Source organism: Maniola hyperantus, chromosome 16 (genome assembly GCF_902806685.2).
Source record: "Maniola hyperantus chromosome 16, iAphHyp1.2, whole genome shotgun sequence".
Lineage (NCBI taxonomy): Eukaryota > Metazoa > Arthropoda > Insecta > Lepidoptera > Nymphalidae > Maniola > Maniola hyperantus.
Window position 1 is genome coordinate 10,650,756 of NC_048551.1, and position 16,806 is coordinate 10,667,561.

Here is a 16,806-nt window from a genome sequence, read left to right on the forward strand (position 1 = left end):
GTTAGCGCGATCTTATTACTTAATATACCAAATGTGAGGTCTTTGGGTGAAATAAACACCTTTAGTTTTATATATTATACGACAAGAATAATTCAAAAAACCAGTAACACTTGGCATAATAACGGTGTACAATTATTGTAACGATATTGTACCCCAAACATACAAATCTGTTCCGGCATTTAGAAGTTATGGTTGAATAAAAAAATCCTCATGATCATACATGATCCCTGGAAACATTATACTCCCTGTTTGGACATTCGAGTAAAAATTTAGGAGTGCAGCGCGCGCATATCCTATTTGGAACGTCTCTACCTGCGACGTAGATTTTTCATAGATAGATTTCATAACATACTAAGTATAATCTTCTATACATATAGGATAAAATTCAAAGTCCTGATTTTTTTTGTGTTGTTTCGGATTGACTATGCTGCGTAGGCCCTACTGGCCGCTACAGCGTCACCGGGGGGGTTGGCGAGCGCGAAGCTCCGCCTGGGGGTGTTTCCTTGTTTGCCTCCGTCAAAGTCCTGAGTGAATGACTGCCTTATATATTAACGCACAGCCTACCGCTGGTCCTAGAGACATGGGAGCAATTATGTTCTTTGTAAAGAGTAGGTATCCACTAAGAGAGGATTTTTGGAAAATCCACCCCTAACGGGGTAAAATTCCTCTCCCAAGGGGGTTAAATAGAGGATGAAAGTTCGTATGAAAGTCCGTCATTTTTCAAATTATTTCCATGAAAATTGATATTTTGGTTTTCGGTTACAAAAGAAAAAATACGTAGGTACCTATTTCAGGATTTTTGAAAATTCTACCCCCACACCGATTTTCTAAATTCCACCCGAGCGACGTCGGGGCGGGTCAGCTAGTCATAATATAAAGACAGATTAGAATCACGCTTGATTGGTTTTAGCAACAAAAAGATTTTCGATCACATTTTATTTCCACGTGTAAGCATTACACTAGCTTTCGGGCATTCATCAATACACCTTAGAGTAGACATGAGTAACATCCGACATCAATATATATTTGTAGGTGTATTGCACACCTACAAAAATAATCCTTTACTGAGACTGTGGGTCAATTTACACATACTTCGACGTTACTTCCATAACGTAGTTAGGCACTTAGGTACCACCAACATAAAAATACAACAGTAAAAGTTTGCGTTATTTTTGTAAAAACACATATTTTCGTCACTGTGGAAGTCATTACTTACATAAAAAACATTTGCATTTAAAATGAAAGATATTATTTACATTTATTGTTATGAATGCGGCGAACGTGCACATTCCTTTGGGTAGCCATGCGATAAGAATATCTTTATTTTTATTTTTTATTCATATACAAGTTACGCATCTTGCTGATGCTGCAGACGATAACCTTCTTAAATATATAAAACGAAAAAGTGATTGACTGATCTATCAACGCACAGCTCAAATTACTGGAAGGATCAGGCTGAAATTTGGCATGCAGATAGCTTCTATGACGTAGTCATGTGCTAAGAAAGGATTTTTGAAAATTCAACCCCTAAGGGGGTAAATTAGGGGTTCAAAATTTGTATTCAAATTCGAACGAAGTCGCGGGCATAAGCTAGTATTACATATTTTTGATCAAATGGTCTGTGACTCTGGCGAAGATAAACAAGGCGTATCACTTCTCCTCCACAAGAGGAAGGGCAACGTTGCTCTTCGCATCCCAGGGATCAGTGATAAAGCCATAATCATCTGAATATTTCATGGACTTTCGACTTTCGATATTCGCTAGACCATGAAAGATCTTGTAACAATAGGAAGGCCCTTCAAGTAATTCTTCCTTTGATTGTTGAGAATCCGAGATAATCTTACGAAACACTGGGCCTTTTATATCAAAGATTGTATTATGGGCCTTATCACACTAACGTTTTTGACTGTGTGCACTGAGTAAACTTGCTAAATTCTGCGACGTGGACCACGGTGTACGCTTTGTTTATGTGACCCAAGAAATATATCTACAATGGTGCACCATTTTACAGCAGTTACCTCTTATGTGAGAGAGAGATAAATGACAAGACTTTAAGGGATAGAAAGAGATGCGTTTGTTTAATTTTAGGCTGCAGTACTGTGCGAGCTGAATTGCACTTTATTACTGCGTAACTTGTCATTTAAATATCTGTACTTGTTAAGTCATCATAGTCATCATGATCAAATCATCGCCGGCACTCTTTTACTCAGAGCACCAGCCTCCTCTCAGTATGAGAAAAGTTTAGACCATAGTCTGCCTCACTGACCCAGTATGGATTGGCAGGAGGATCAAGTACTCTGTGGTAATGGACTAAAAACCCGTGAGGGCCAGACCTTCGTTATTTTATAAAAGCTGAAAGTTTCTCTGCGCATGCCCCCAACACAGGGAGTAACGATAGCGACTATAAAGTTTCGTCTTCGAACTAAATTTGGGAAGTAATCTGTATAATATATAAATTCAAATTCCTGACTGACTGACTGTGTATATATATATATATATATATATATATATATATAAAATAAAAAATAAAAAATATATAAAATTGATATATATATATATCAACGCACAGGCTAAACAACTGGTCTTAGAAACATGAAGTTTGTAGGGTGTGTTCTTTGTAAAGAGTAAATATCCACTAAGAAAGGATTTTTCTAAATTCCACCCCTAAGTGGGTTAAATGGGGATTAGAAGTTTGTATGAAAGTCCGTCATTTTTAAAGTTACAACGTTGAAAATTGGTATTTAGGCTTTTGGGAATAAAAAATAAGCATTTCACCATTTTTGAAAATTCTAGCCATAAGGCGGTTAAACAGGGGATGAACATTTATATTACAGTCCTTAATTTTTCAAGTTATTTTCATGAAAATTGGTATTTGGCTTTTCGGTTACAAAATGAAGAAAACCATGTTTCAGGATATTTCGAAAATTCTACTCGCACGCCGATTTTTTAAATCCCACCTGAGTGAAGCCGGGGCGGGTCTGCTAGTTTTATATACCTTTATAACCTGTTATCTGCCAAAGCAACGATGATCCAAACTTCACAGTCGCTGATCGTTTCAACCGACGACCGCACACATATTATTATGAAGGTCTGGCCCTTACGGGCTCTTCCTGAATCACATTCACCAATGGTCTCGTTGGGATCACGCTCGCAAAACGCCAGTGCGACAAGGCCCTCCATCTTGTGAAATAGATGAGCGGTGATTTGGCAGAATATACGTTTCGGGTAAAGGGAGCTTTGTGTTTCATCATGATCCGATAGTTATATAACTCTCGTTCTTTGTAGCTTTGATGCTATCATTTCATTTACGAAACTATTTGGAAGTAATCCGCTCCATCGACATCCAACCAAGCTCAATCATTATCATCATCATCATCATCATCATCATCATCATGATCAACCTGTCGCCGGCTCACTACAGAACACTATGAGAGTAAGTAAATTGAGAGTGCTAAGTGTTTGTGGTTTTGCGCACACACTTGTGCATCACCAATAATGCTCAAACTCTCAAACTACTCTCAAGCTCAAACTACTGGACGGATCAGGCTGAAATTTGGCATGCAGATAGCTATTATGTCGTAGACATTCGCTATGAAAGGATTTTTGAAAATTCAACCCCTAAAGGGGTAAATTTAGAGGTTCAAAATTTGTGTAGTCCACGCGAATGAAGTTGCGGGCATCAACTAGTTAAAATTAAATTAAACTAATTAATAAAAGTCCACGCAAAATTACGGGCAGCTAATAAAATCAGTAATGGTACATTACTGCACGAGACCGGGAAGTATGCGTTTTCTGGTCGAGTGTGAGTTAGACGGCCGAGCCTTGGCGAGGACGTCTATAACACGAGGCCAGAAAGGCCCTCCCGGTCGAGGCATGTATAGTGCTTTTCTAAAAAATATTTTCGTGAGTATTGTTTAGCCAATAAAACGTTCAACTAAGTATGAACATTCGCGTACAATTTGCTCTATTGAATAAACGTTTATCGGCAAACTGAAGCCTCATAGCCAAAGGTTGTTTACTGTTGCACGATGTCTTTTTCCGCTTCGACGCGTCGCCTACTTCATATTTATTATACGGTACGCTGGATAACCTATAAAGAACCTTTAATAGACAATAGACTTACATAACACTGTTTGTTCTTATACCTACTGGTTAGGTTATGTGTGAAATAGACAATATGCTATTCATCATATTCATTGACTTATATATTACTTCGTATGGACAGGGCTATTGTACAAACAAAATGGTACCGACTCAGTGGTGCTTTAGCACCAAAGCAACCTCAGTGACGTCTGGATTTCAAACGGGTCGTTCATTAGTATCTAAGAGGTGGCGCTGATTTATATGGTTCCAAAACCGTGAATAATTTTGTTCGCTTGACAAGATATCTTGTCATTTATATCGATGATGCTATTGCTTTTTGGCGTCCTTTATAGAGTATAGTAGTGACTGTTGTAGATATTTAAGGGCTTCAGGTTCGATTCCAGGCAAGGACAATTTTGGAATTTATAAAATTCTACCTGGACTCAATTCTGGTGGGAGGCTTTGACATTACGTTGCTAGGTATAATTGCCTTGTAATTGTTTAAAATAACGATAATTCAATTTTTTTAAATTTCTAGTCCCATAAACTACCGCTATACAAAAAATCACATCATTTTATTACTACAGTCCGAGACCCTATTTGGTTAACGAAAACAAAATGTAAGTACTTAACTAAATTCCTAGAAATAGATTACTTAAATTTGATTAACAACAAAACCAGAAATATTTGTTTACGAAATTTTGATTTGTTTTAAAATTAAATTAAGTATGGTCCATTTTGTATGGTAACATCCTAATCAAACAAACATCCGTAACATTATTGGTAAAGTTAAATCGAACACTCACTAGTTTGATAAAGGATAACTCAAAAAATTACCGCCGGTATAACAATGGAAAAGTTTTTATTAACTTTCAGGATTGTGGCTGAGGTGAAAACTAATTAGGTATACATATAGAGGTGAAAACTAATTAGGTATAAATAAAAAAACAGTACCAATAGTACCATGACTGACTGTCAGACATCGCATAGCCTAAACAGCTGGATCAAGATTTTTGAAAACCTGGACGAAATTGAGTACTTATCCTAGGAAAAATTTAAGAAAGGTTTTTGAGAAGTTTAAAAAAAACTAATTCGCAGGAAACGGCTAGTTAGAGTTACAGGATATTTTATTCTAAGGAACAATGGCGTCATTTTCCGGAAAGAAAAATTAAATAAACAGTAAATGCAACCATTCACTGTTTATTTTATTTTTCTTCACGCACCTGCAGTTTCAGTTTAAAAATAAATAAAAAAATATTCCTATAATATTATTCGCAAAGCGCTTTGGCCGATCACAGTGTACTAGACTCTTTAAACATTGTTCTTTGTGTAACTGTTTTAATAAGCTTACCTAAACTAAACTTAGCACACCGAAGATATTGTTTGTAAGCTCTAGTCGAACTTTTTTCCATACTCATTATTATAGACGAAAAAAGGTTCTCGGACAAAAGGCCCTTTTGTGATATAAATCGTTAACCTTTCTTTTTAGTACGACGTCTGCGCCAACTGTTATATGAAAATTAGGTTTCTTATTATAAGGCAAAATGCTAATGCGCGTGGCCGCCATTTTAGTGACGTAAGCACTAGACTGAAGTTTCGAGCTGATGGTATATTTTTATTTCGGCTGGCGTCAAAATGACGTTATTTCGATGTTAATGAGACATGGTTCCAGCGCAATAGCACTTTGCGGGACTTATATCAGTGCTTTGAAAAAGTGACATTTTCTAGGATTTAGAAGTTTTATTTATAAATTTTTTATGTTTTTTTTTTACCTACACTTTCTAGGAAATTTCTAAACAATTTTGAATACCTTACATATCAAAAATCGCGGAACCGGCAGGATTCGAACCTGCGTCTCCTGGACAAAAAAGCCTCAAAAAAGTCTGGTTTAAAGAGCTGCATTGTAATATGGGCCTTTCGATAACTGCAGTGTCGCTATTGAACATACAATTACTGGCAGGAAGCGAACCGTGGGTTAGCGGTCAGAGTGTCGGGCACGATCCCAGAAGACGCAGGTTCGAATCCTGCCAGTTCCGTAATTTTTGACATGTATTAAAAAATATCTAGATTTTTTTTGGAAGAAAGTATACATTGTTCTTAAAACTAGGTAGTATTGCCAAGTAAAATTTTGGACATAAGTACCATATCACGGATTCTGGTGAACCAATTATTATCAGTGCAGGTGAAGTACTAAGTTCTGGATACAACATACCTAAATAAAACACAGTGTCTTTGAACGCTAGATATTTTACAGTACATTTAGCAGTGCAGTTTGCAGTGTGGGTGTCGTTACGGAAGCTAGTTTCATACTAACACGGAGATAGCGTTCCCGTAATCCGCACTGTTTGTCTTTTCATCAACTTCCTAGAACGAGCTAACATATTGTAGAGTCAATTTTCACCAAGCAAACTTAGTATGTAGCAAGTATGCCTTTCTCTATGTGTCTGCAAAAGTAGTTTTAGAAAATTATATAAGGTTGATAAAATTGTTGTTAAACTACTTTTTGCACTCAGTTTTATCGTAATATTTTGGGTCAATCCAGAAAATTTTCGGATTTTGGTGGCCCAATTTTTATCTATGTTGGTGAAGTATAAATAATTATTATATTCTGGATGTGTTCAAATTTGAGATTGTATTTCATGTAGGTGCGTTATATATCCAGAAATGTCATCGTTATATTCCCAAGTAAAATTTGGGTCATAGCCATATTATCTCGGATTCTAGTGGACCAAATTGTAACTATATCGGTGCGGTATTAAGTTCTGGGTTGACCTGAAAGTAATCTAGTCTCCTTGATACCTAAATATTTTGTAGACTAGTTAGCAGTGTATTTTTCTTTGCAATTTGCAGTACAGTTTGCTAAGTGGGTGTCGTTACGGAAGCCGTTCACGCTAACTTGGACGTAAACAGATAACGTCCCCGTAATCTGTTTGTCTTTTCATCAAGTTTCTAGGAACTGAGTTAGTAAATATAGAGAGTAAATCGCCAAGCATACGAGCTGTTTGCGACAGCCGACAGGCAAAAGTGGTTTGATTCATGTGTAGATCTTCCAAATTATGAAGTTTTGGTAAAGGGATATCTATTTTTATTACAAGATAATTTATTATTCACCAGCTGATGCCCGCGACTTCGTTCGCGTGGAATTAGGTTTTTTAAAAACCCCGTGGGAAATCTTTGATTTTCCGGGATAAAAAGTAGCAGTAGTAAAATGTCACTGTCCAGGTCTTTATCTATACACATTCAAAAAATCGCGTCAATCCGTTGCAACGTTGCGACGTGATTGAAGGACAAACCAACAAACGAACAAACAAAGACACTTTCGCATTTATAATAACTGAAATAACGATACCGATGAAAAAAATTGTAGGTACATAATAAATTTATTCTGATAAAATTTATCATGAAGATTTATAGTAATGAAAACACACTAATCAATCCGGGTTTATAAAATAATACGAAAACCCTGCAAGTGCTAAGATAATTTTGTGATCAAAACTTTGTAAGCAAATCAAAGAACTAACCAATTACATATCGTTGTTGTATTTTATTGTATTGTGCTTTATGATGATTACATGATTCATGGCAAAGGAAACACGAGTCCCAGATCGGTACTAATCTGTTTTATCGATCCCCAAATAAATTGCCCTAGTCGACTTCGGGGATTCTTCCACCATCTTCCCTAACAGCTTTTCTGTGATTAACGTCAGTATCCTTAAATCTTAGAGATTTACCAAAAATTTAGATCGGCTATTAGGCCACTTCACTATATAATAATAGCCAATAAGCCGTCTGGTTTTTTTTGCAAAAGCTAACATTCAGAGTGCTGGATGGTTTTAGAATTAATACTGGGAAGGAAGTTAGTACAATAAGTTTAGTTGTAAATCGCGGCAGTATTTTTATACCAAAGTAATTTGTAATACCACAGGAAGTCATTGGATACTAGCAGCACAAGTACAGGTTGGCAATTTTTAATCTGCTAGAGACCTAAATTGAACGTCCATCAGTTGAGATAAAGACGACGATGATATTGAGTAGTCAAGTCATTTACCAACTATTATAATAAATGATATGTTTTTAACACATATTAAACTAGAGCACAATGTGGATTTTGCGACTGTTCTATCCTACATTTGCTAAGTAATCTCCAGTATTATATTAACACCACGGTAATATAGTTTTGAGAGGCATCATTAGCTGTTTATTTATTAAGCGCGAAAATGAGCCAAAAGGCTCCTTTTTAACTTTTTCCTTTTTTGCTCGTCTGTCACTGAAAAGAGTTGTATATCATTGTCCAATACAAACACAATGTCTATTTATCACATACATTTATTGTTACAATAAATCAGAAGTACAATTAATTATGGACACTCGAAATACCCGTCGTCACTTAAGAGTCCTTATGAATTGTTGAGACTTTGATTAATTACATGTATTCGAAGCAGAGCCCATTTACTTTGTGGCTTTGTTAGGATTTTTATTCTTCGGAGGGTTTTATTCTTTCCCTTTCCATTTTAAAAAGTAAATTTTCAAGGATCGCTGGAAGTAATGGTAGCTTTAGTAATGTCTACCAATCTGAAGGAGATTTTAGCGTTTAAACTATCGTGAGTGATATCTGCCTAGTGGTTAGGAAGTTTGCCTCCTAATCGGAGGTCGGGGGCTCGAGTCCGGGCACGCACCTCTAACTTTCCGGAGTTATGTGTGTTTTATGTAATTAAACATCGTGAGGAAACCTGCATGCCTCTGAGAGTTCTTGGAGAGCGGTTAGGCGGGCACGTTGCCCTCGCCCGCCGCTAGCCGCAGCTACGGCACCGTCTAGACTATAGGAAGCTTTAGTTTTGACTAGCTTATGCTCGCGACTTCGTCCGCGTGGACTACAAAAATTTCAAACCTCTCTTTCACCCCCTTAGGGGTTAAATTTTCAAAAATCCTTTCTTAGCGGATGCCTACATCATACCATCTATCTGCATGTCAAATTTCAGCCCGATCCGTCCTGTGGCCCTACCGCGGTTGTTTGACAGCTACAATGTCACGATCGCAATCATCTCTGATTGGTTAATGCTCGCTCACTATTGGCCACAATGCATTGTTGCAAGAAGAATCGCACAAATTAAGCCAATCAGAACAATATTGAGATTGTAATAATGATTGATGCAGGTTTTAGACAATCGCCCTACTGTAGTTTGAGCTGTGCGTTGATAGGTCAGTCAGTCAGTCAGTCAGTCAGTCACCTTTTCCTTTTATATATTTAGATTTGATATTGTAATTTATTAATAGATTTGAAAATTAAGGCGGAGGAATGATGTATAAGAAGCATAACTTACTATCAATGTACTACGATACCAGAGCTCGAGTGCAACGAATGAACTAAGTACCAAGTAATAAACGGGTGTTTGCATAGACAGGTCTTTTAAATTACTCTTCAAATACCCAACCGTTAACACTTTAGTACGAGATTTTATGTCTAACCAACATTGATAGTATTCGAGTGTCGAAAACCTTCCGCATTACAGTAAACTGCATCTTAACTGCCTTATTTTAAAGCTCAAGTTTGTCTACACATCTACAGCTAGTGCACCAAGCAAAAATGTTGTGAAATTAAAATCAGTGGCATTGAATAATGACTTCAATTTAAGGCTGTTTAGGTCCATTTTACTTTGATGGTATTGTGTTTCGACTCGAATTCTAGCAACGTTTGGTGAGACGTAAAATCTATAATAAGCGTACAGAAGTTTTTATAGAATTTCCAGTATACGTAGTGTGTTCTGTGTAGTTGCCTCGCGTATACACACTGCTAGTTTAGCGCTGGCATGAAGATAGCTTTCCTGTTACCCGCCATGTTTATCTTTTAACCAACTTCCTGGAATACGAAGTAAATACTAGAGGTGGGCATTATTGCTACTTTCAAATCATTTTCATTTGGTGAAATTTCTTTTTCACAGGTGATTTTTCAAGTAATTTTTTGGAGTCGACCCGAGGCGCGTTGAATCATGCAGAGTACGGTATTTGACAACTAGTCAAATCACTGAATTTTTATCAAACTTCAAAACGCTCGCTTAGTATGCGAGATTCTATGAAATTCTGGAAAGTGATGTCACATCGTAATGACGTACTTTTTTTTAGTTAATCGATAATTTAAAATGCCTATGGACGTGGATTTATAGTACATATTTTGGAAGATTCAATAATCGCGGCGCGGCGGCGCGGCGCACCGCTGATCGATGCAGTTCTATAGTACGTGACAGGTCGAGATGGCAGTCTGGGTGGGAACGTCCCGCACTGGTGTGCACAGTCCCCACGCTAATCCGCTGCGGGCGAGCGCAGGTGCTGTGTGGGTATGCGAGGCGTCCCCCCGTCTCATACCCCGATTGCCATCTCAACCGGTCGCATTTAGATATCTGATAGGTGACTAATTATTGCGATTTGATTCGACGCCAGCCTTAACAATTGTTTCCTAAATTAATTTAGCTAAGAATTATGATCAAGATATCAATCAAAAGTGCTGATATTTCACAGGTGGTTTTTTTATGGAAAGTGAATTTTCTCACTTAGAATCGTTTACTTCATAATTTAACTAGATGTATTTTCGCTTTCTGCAGTGATGCGAGTATTCTCGCTCGCACACCCTTTAGCTCGTTAGTTTTTAACGTTAATGACCAAGCGCGCGCGGATTGAAGAAAATAAAATGGTAATAAAGTATAATTATTTTCAAACTTTGTGAGATTTTGCTTACTTAGTAATTTTTCACAGTAGCGAGTGCTAAATATATAAGGTTTTTCAGATGATTTTTCACACGCTACTGACTTTCAAATGGTAGGTATATCTCTAGTAAACATACAGAGGAAGTTTGCCTATGTTGTTTCTTTGGCATTTGCTGTGTACGTAAAAATGTGTGAAAATTGTTCTAATAATAGAGTTTTTCAAATTCACAAACTATGCATTCTAAAACAGATTTTTATTTATTTTTATGCATCATAGTTTTTGAATTAGGTATCATGCAAAATGTTGAAAAAATACGACTGTAGTACGGAACCCTCGGTGCGTGAGCCTGACTCGCACTTGGCCGGTTTTTATTTCGGTTTGCATCTCAGTAGTTTTTGTATCACGGAACATTGACTGTGCAAGAAAAACTTGCACTTTTTCAGTTTATAAAATAAAATGAAAGCGAGATAATTGAGACAAAAGATTACCTGCACAGATCTTAATATATCTCTGTTTCAGTAATTAAAATAAATTACGGACTTTTGTCAGAATTGAATGATTAATTAAGAAGGTTTTGTTTCGCAGGGGCTTAAAAATGAAGGAGTTGAAGGTAGCGAAAATGACACCCTATTAAATGTAGACGGCTTATCCCTATTGAATGACGAGCCCTTAGAGCCGACGCTTACAGACGAAGTTAAGTGGAACCAACACTTTTTAGGGTTCCGCACCTCAAAAGGAAAATAGGAACGCTTATAGGATCACTTTGTTGTCTGTCTGTCCGTCTGTCTGTCAAGAAAACCTATAGGGTATATCCCGTTGACCTAGAATCATGAAATTTTGTAGGCAGGTAGGTCTTATAGCACAAGTAAAGGAATAAACCCGAAAATCGTGAATTTGTGGTTATATCACAATAAAAAATGTGGTCATGAAAAAATATTTGAAAATATAAAAAATGAGAAAATAAGTTTTTTTTATGAATTTTTTAATTTGCAATCAACAGCGATACATAGAATATAATTTTACATAATAACAGACTGAAAATAAGGCCAAATAAGATTACAATTTTTTACAGATTACTTTTTTCTATTTTCAAAGTAAGATAACTGTTCCAAGTGGAGTAGCATATAATATAGCTTAACCTGTACATTCTAAAACAGATTTTTATTTAGTTTCATGTTTTTTTGATTTATCGTGCAAAATGTCAAAAATAGGACCGTAGTACGGAAACGTCGGTGCGCGAGATTGACTCGCACTTGGCCGGTTATTTCATAACAATTGCAATGTTGGATATAATTAGGCGTTCAGCACTTTGCGGAAGTGGATACCTATCACTGGGCCACTATTGAGCACGGATCTCTTATTAGAATGCAAAGAGTTTAGGCCATAGTCCGCCAAATTAGCGGACTTCACACACCTTTGGGAACATTATGAAGAATTCTCATACGAGCAGGTTTTCTGACGATATTTTCCTTCACCGTTTATGCAAGTGATATTTAATTACTTAAAACGTTAATTCCGAAAAAAAAATAGAGGCGGGTCGTCTCCAAACCTCACACTCGATTGCCGTCTCAACCTTTCGCGTACTATACTGTAGTATTTTTTTTTGAAAATTGCGATACCCGATGCAAAGCCGGAGTTAGTCAACTCCATAATTTTAGCTGTAATTTTAGAAAGACAAAGTCTATTTCTTTCAGTAAGTATATCGGAACAATAGAGAAAGGCACAATTAAATGCAAAATAATAAAATAACTAACAATGGAGTTAAAGAGTGTCCCACATTTTCTATAAAAGAAATATTGCGAGCCTACGCCTTTCATCTCTCACTGCTGCGCCAAGGCCGCGGGCCTGTCTAGAAAACTGATATTAATGTATCACAAAGATAACAATAGCGTATGGAATTACTAAAAAAATCTCTTTGGCAACGCAGGCTTTGTAACTTAAGTTTGTACTCATGAAATCAGTTTTACTTTGGTTTTAGGTATTTTACTATGGACTAATCACGAAATCTCAGGAACTATAAAGCCTACAAACTTGGAATTTGGAAGGTAGGTTCCTTCTAGGATGTAGGTGTCATTTAAGAAACGGTTTTGAGAACATCCCCCCTAAGGGGGTGAAATGGGCAGTGGAAGGTTGTATGAAAGCCCTATGTTTTTGAAGTTAGAGTCGTGAAAATCGACATTTAGGTTAATAGGTTTAAATAATAAAAATCTGTATAAGTCATTTTGGAAAATTCTCCCCTTAAGGGTGGTAAAATAGGGGGGAAAAGTTTTTATAGAAAAGTTTTAAATATTGTTATTTTAACTTGAAATTTGAAACGTAGGTTCTTTCTAGGGAATTGGTATCAGGCAATAAAGGATCTAACTAAATTGCTCCCCTAAGGGGGTGAAAGGGGGGTCGAAGGTTGTATAAAAGTCCTATATTTTTGAAGTTAGAGACGTGAAAATCGACATTTAGGTTATTAGCTTTAAATTATAAAAATTTGTATAAGTCAATTTGGGAAATTTCCCCCTTAAGGGTGGCAAAATAGGGGGGAAATGTTTTTATAGAAAAGTTATTTTTACTTGAAATTTGAAACGTAGGTTCTTTCTAAGGGGTAGTTATCAGATAAGAAAGGATCTAACTAAATTCTCCCCCTAAGGGGGTGAAATGGCAGTTGAAAGGTTATATGAAAATCTTATGTTTTTGATGTTAGAGATATGAAAATTAGCATTTAGGTATTCTGGGTTCCGAGCCTTAAGGTGAAACTGAGTGAGTAGGTAAGTGAGGCCTTTTGCAGCGGGAAAATTTCAGATCTCATGAAAAACCAGAAATTTTACGCGGACGAAGTTGCGGGCAACTGCTAGTATAGTAATATAGAAGTCTATACGTGTACCTAATTGTATGAGTATGTGTGAGTACTACGTACTTACCAAGGTACAACTACAACTACAAGTACTTATCCCGAAGGTGGACATAGGCTACTTTTTATCTCGGAAAATAAAAGAGTAGGCACAGAATTAAAAAAAAAATCAATCCAAGTGGACGATATAAATACTAAGGGCTTTTCAATCAAACTTTAACTGACGAATAGTTCTGACGTATTGACAGAGTTCCTATACAAAAACTGTGAAAACCTCAGATTAAAGTAATTTGATGATCGAAAAATCTGCCCAAGTAGTTATAATATGTCAGATATTAGGACGCCAAGAATATTTGATAATAGTTGGAAAACTCTCGAACTAAAAATATCCACAAGAACCGTGAAATTTTTGATCTTTCGATTGCTGGGCACGGACACATAGTATCCGTTAACCCAGATAGGAGTTCCGGGTATGTCCGTTTCACAGATCACATCCCTAATTGGGCTTTCACATAGCACTGTGATCGAGCACTAAGTCGCTTGCCGGTACTTGGCTGGTAAACGTTAACAAGCTATTGGAAAAGCTACCAGAGGTTTACGCTAATTTAAAAGAACATAGCACATTTAGAATAACATTTGTTAGGCTTTTACGGATGTTGCGCTGTAATTACGGTTTTCATCGCGCATGCCACGTCCACATCTAGGTATAGTAGGTAGGTATTAACAAATATTTTCATAATATACCTACCTACTACATTAAGTCAATCCTAAAACAGTTGTAGTTAGTTATGCGGATTAAATTAAAAAAAACTAAATATTTCAGATTTTTTGCTTTGTAAACTGGAGATAAAGTGATAATCTGATGACTTAGATTAGATGACTGAAATAAATTATGGTCTTTGTAGTGCAATAGTTAGGTATCCCCTCTGTATTGACATGTAAAAATTTAAATGACTGTTATTATTTCTATTTATTTTTTCTCTTGTTTTTGTATGACTTAATTAATTTACTTTCTGAATATTATATAATTTTAAAGATTTTGTAATTTATATGTACTTACATGTTTTTAAAAATTTAACTGTAATGTAATATTTAAATATTCATACACCAATATTCTAAGGTAGAATGCATAAGGCTCGCCAACTAATTTTATAACCATGTTATGTCACCTGCATTCTTATGAATAAATTTATTATTTATTTATTTATTTATTTATTTAATGAGTTTTTAAGTACCTAGGCAGTGTTCTTTCTAGCGATAGTGTCATACTCACTCGAGGGTCCTCCCCAGATAGAAAAAAATTTTGAAACATACAAGGTCATCGAAATTAGGTATCTACCTATAGCTAGCTCTACACAGAACATTGAAATTAAATTCTAAAAAAACATTTTCCCATCTAAAAGTCGCATCGTCAGCAGTCGCAGATAATCCGGCTTAAAATTTTGTTTATCTTTTTCATGCACCAGGCTTTCCAACTCGGTGTGGGCTGTGGCGTTGAAACATCAAAGCCAAACAGACCTAGTACATAAAGGCCAAAGGGGTCGTGACTTTTTAAGCTTTTCGATATTAGTGATTTAAGTTTTACTAGCTTGTGGTCTGTACCAGATGATGTCCACAACTTCGTCTGCATGGATTTTGGTTATTGAAAATCCCGATGAACTGTACAATTTTCCAGGTTAAATTTGTAGCCTGTGTCACTTTCCAGATTTCCACTTTCCGGACTATATCGATGCAAAATATGACGCTGATCCGTTGCTCCATTGCGTCGTGATTGAAGGACAAACTAACAAACACACAAACCAACAAACCAATAAACCAACAAATCAACACACTTTTGCATTTATAATATGGGTACAGATTTTTATGTTTTAACTTTTCAGTCAAAATTAGCTCAATTTTTTTAAAGTAAAATAGATTTATCCATTTACTCTAACAAAATTGGTAGGACTAAATGTGCTCAATTTTTTTCATCCATTCGTCCTTTTCCCGTGTGAAACAAAATTACATGGAAAATGTTCGCATGGTCGTAAACTAAAATTGAGGAGTGTTGCTACATAGCCCAATCCACTTAAGAGGGGTTTATTCACAGTGCGCTCCACACAAACGTAGTATAGCTCTCTCACAGAAATTTTAAAGAATCATCCGTTTAAATGTTTTACGTTTGGTACAAAGATATCATGCATCCCGAGGACGGGCTACTACGGATAGGCTACTTTTGGTCCTGGAAAATCAAAAGTCCCGACGGCATTTTTAAAATCCTAAATCCACGCGGGCGAAGCCGCGGGCATCATCTAGTATTAAAATAAAAGTGACGTCAGGATGACTAGACCACGTCAGTTTTTTCTTTGTTGAAACTATGTGTGTATGGAGCGAGTAACGGAGAGTCCTCTGTTAAGGTTGTTAGGGAGATTGGATTCCAGCTCCGACAAATTTGTAACTCTAACGATGAATCCAGGAGTCCAACTTCACTAGAATGATGACCGTTTCTATGATAGTTTAGAACTTTACTGAGCGAATTGCAATCTAGTTGTAAAGTTGTTTAAATTGGTTTTCACTTTGACTTTATTTTTTTGTTAATTCATAACGATCATCATCAACCTATCGCCAGCTCACTACCGAGCACGGTTCTTTGGCACGGTTTGCCTTCCTTTCCTCACCAATCACGATGTCTTTTTTCACCGCTAAAATACGTGATAGAAGTCATGAAATCTTTACCTTTTCAATTAAATCAGACATCGTTGTCATTTTAGCTATAGTATATACAGAATACTAAATATATAAAAAAAGGATATTAAACTGACATATCAACGCATAAACCGTTGCTCTGGATCTATAAAATTAATATTGACTTTGTCAATATTGTGAATATTGAGTTTGGTAGGTTTAGACCACCAATAAGAAAGGATATTCAAAATTTCCACCTAAGCGAAGTATGATGAAGGGGTGGTGGGGAGTGGATGGATGAGGAAGGCGGAGGACCGTGTTTGGTGGCGAGCTCTTGGAAAGGCCTATGTCCATCAGTGGACGCAAACAGGCTGATAGATTGGATTGGAAGCGAAGGCTAGGTGGGACAGCTGACACTATAAAATCGCTAAATAAAAAAGGAACAAGTCAATGCTTAGTTGGAGAGGAATGGGGAGTATTAGCCACTTAACATGGCCAATATTCTTTAAAAAAAAATCGAA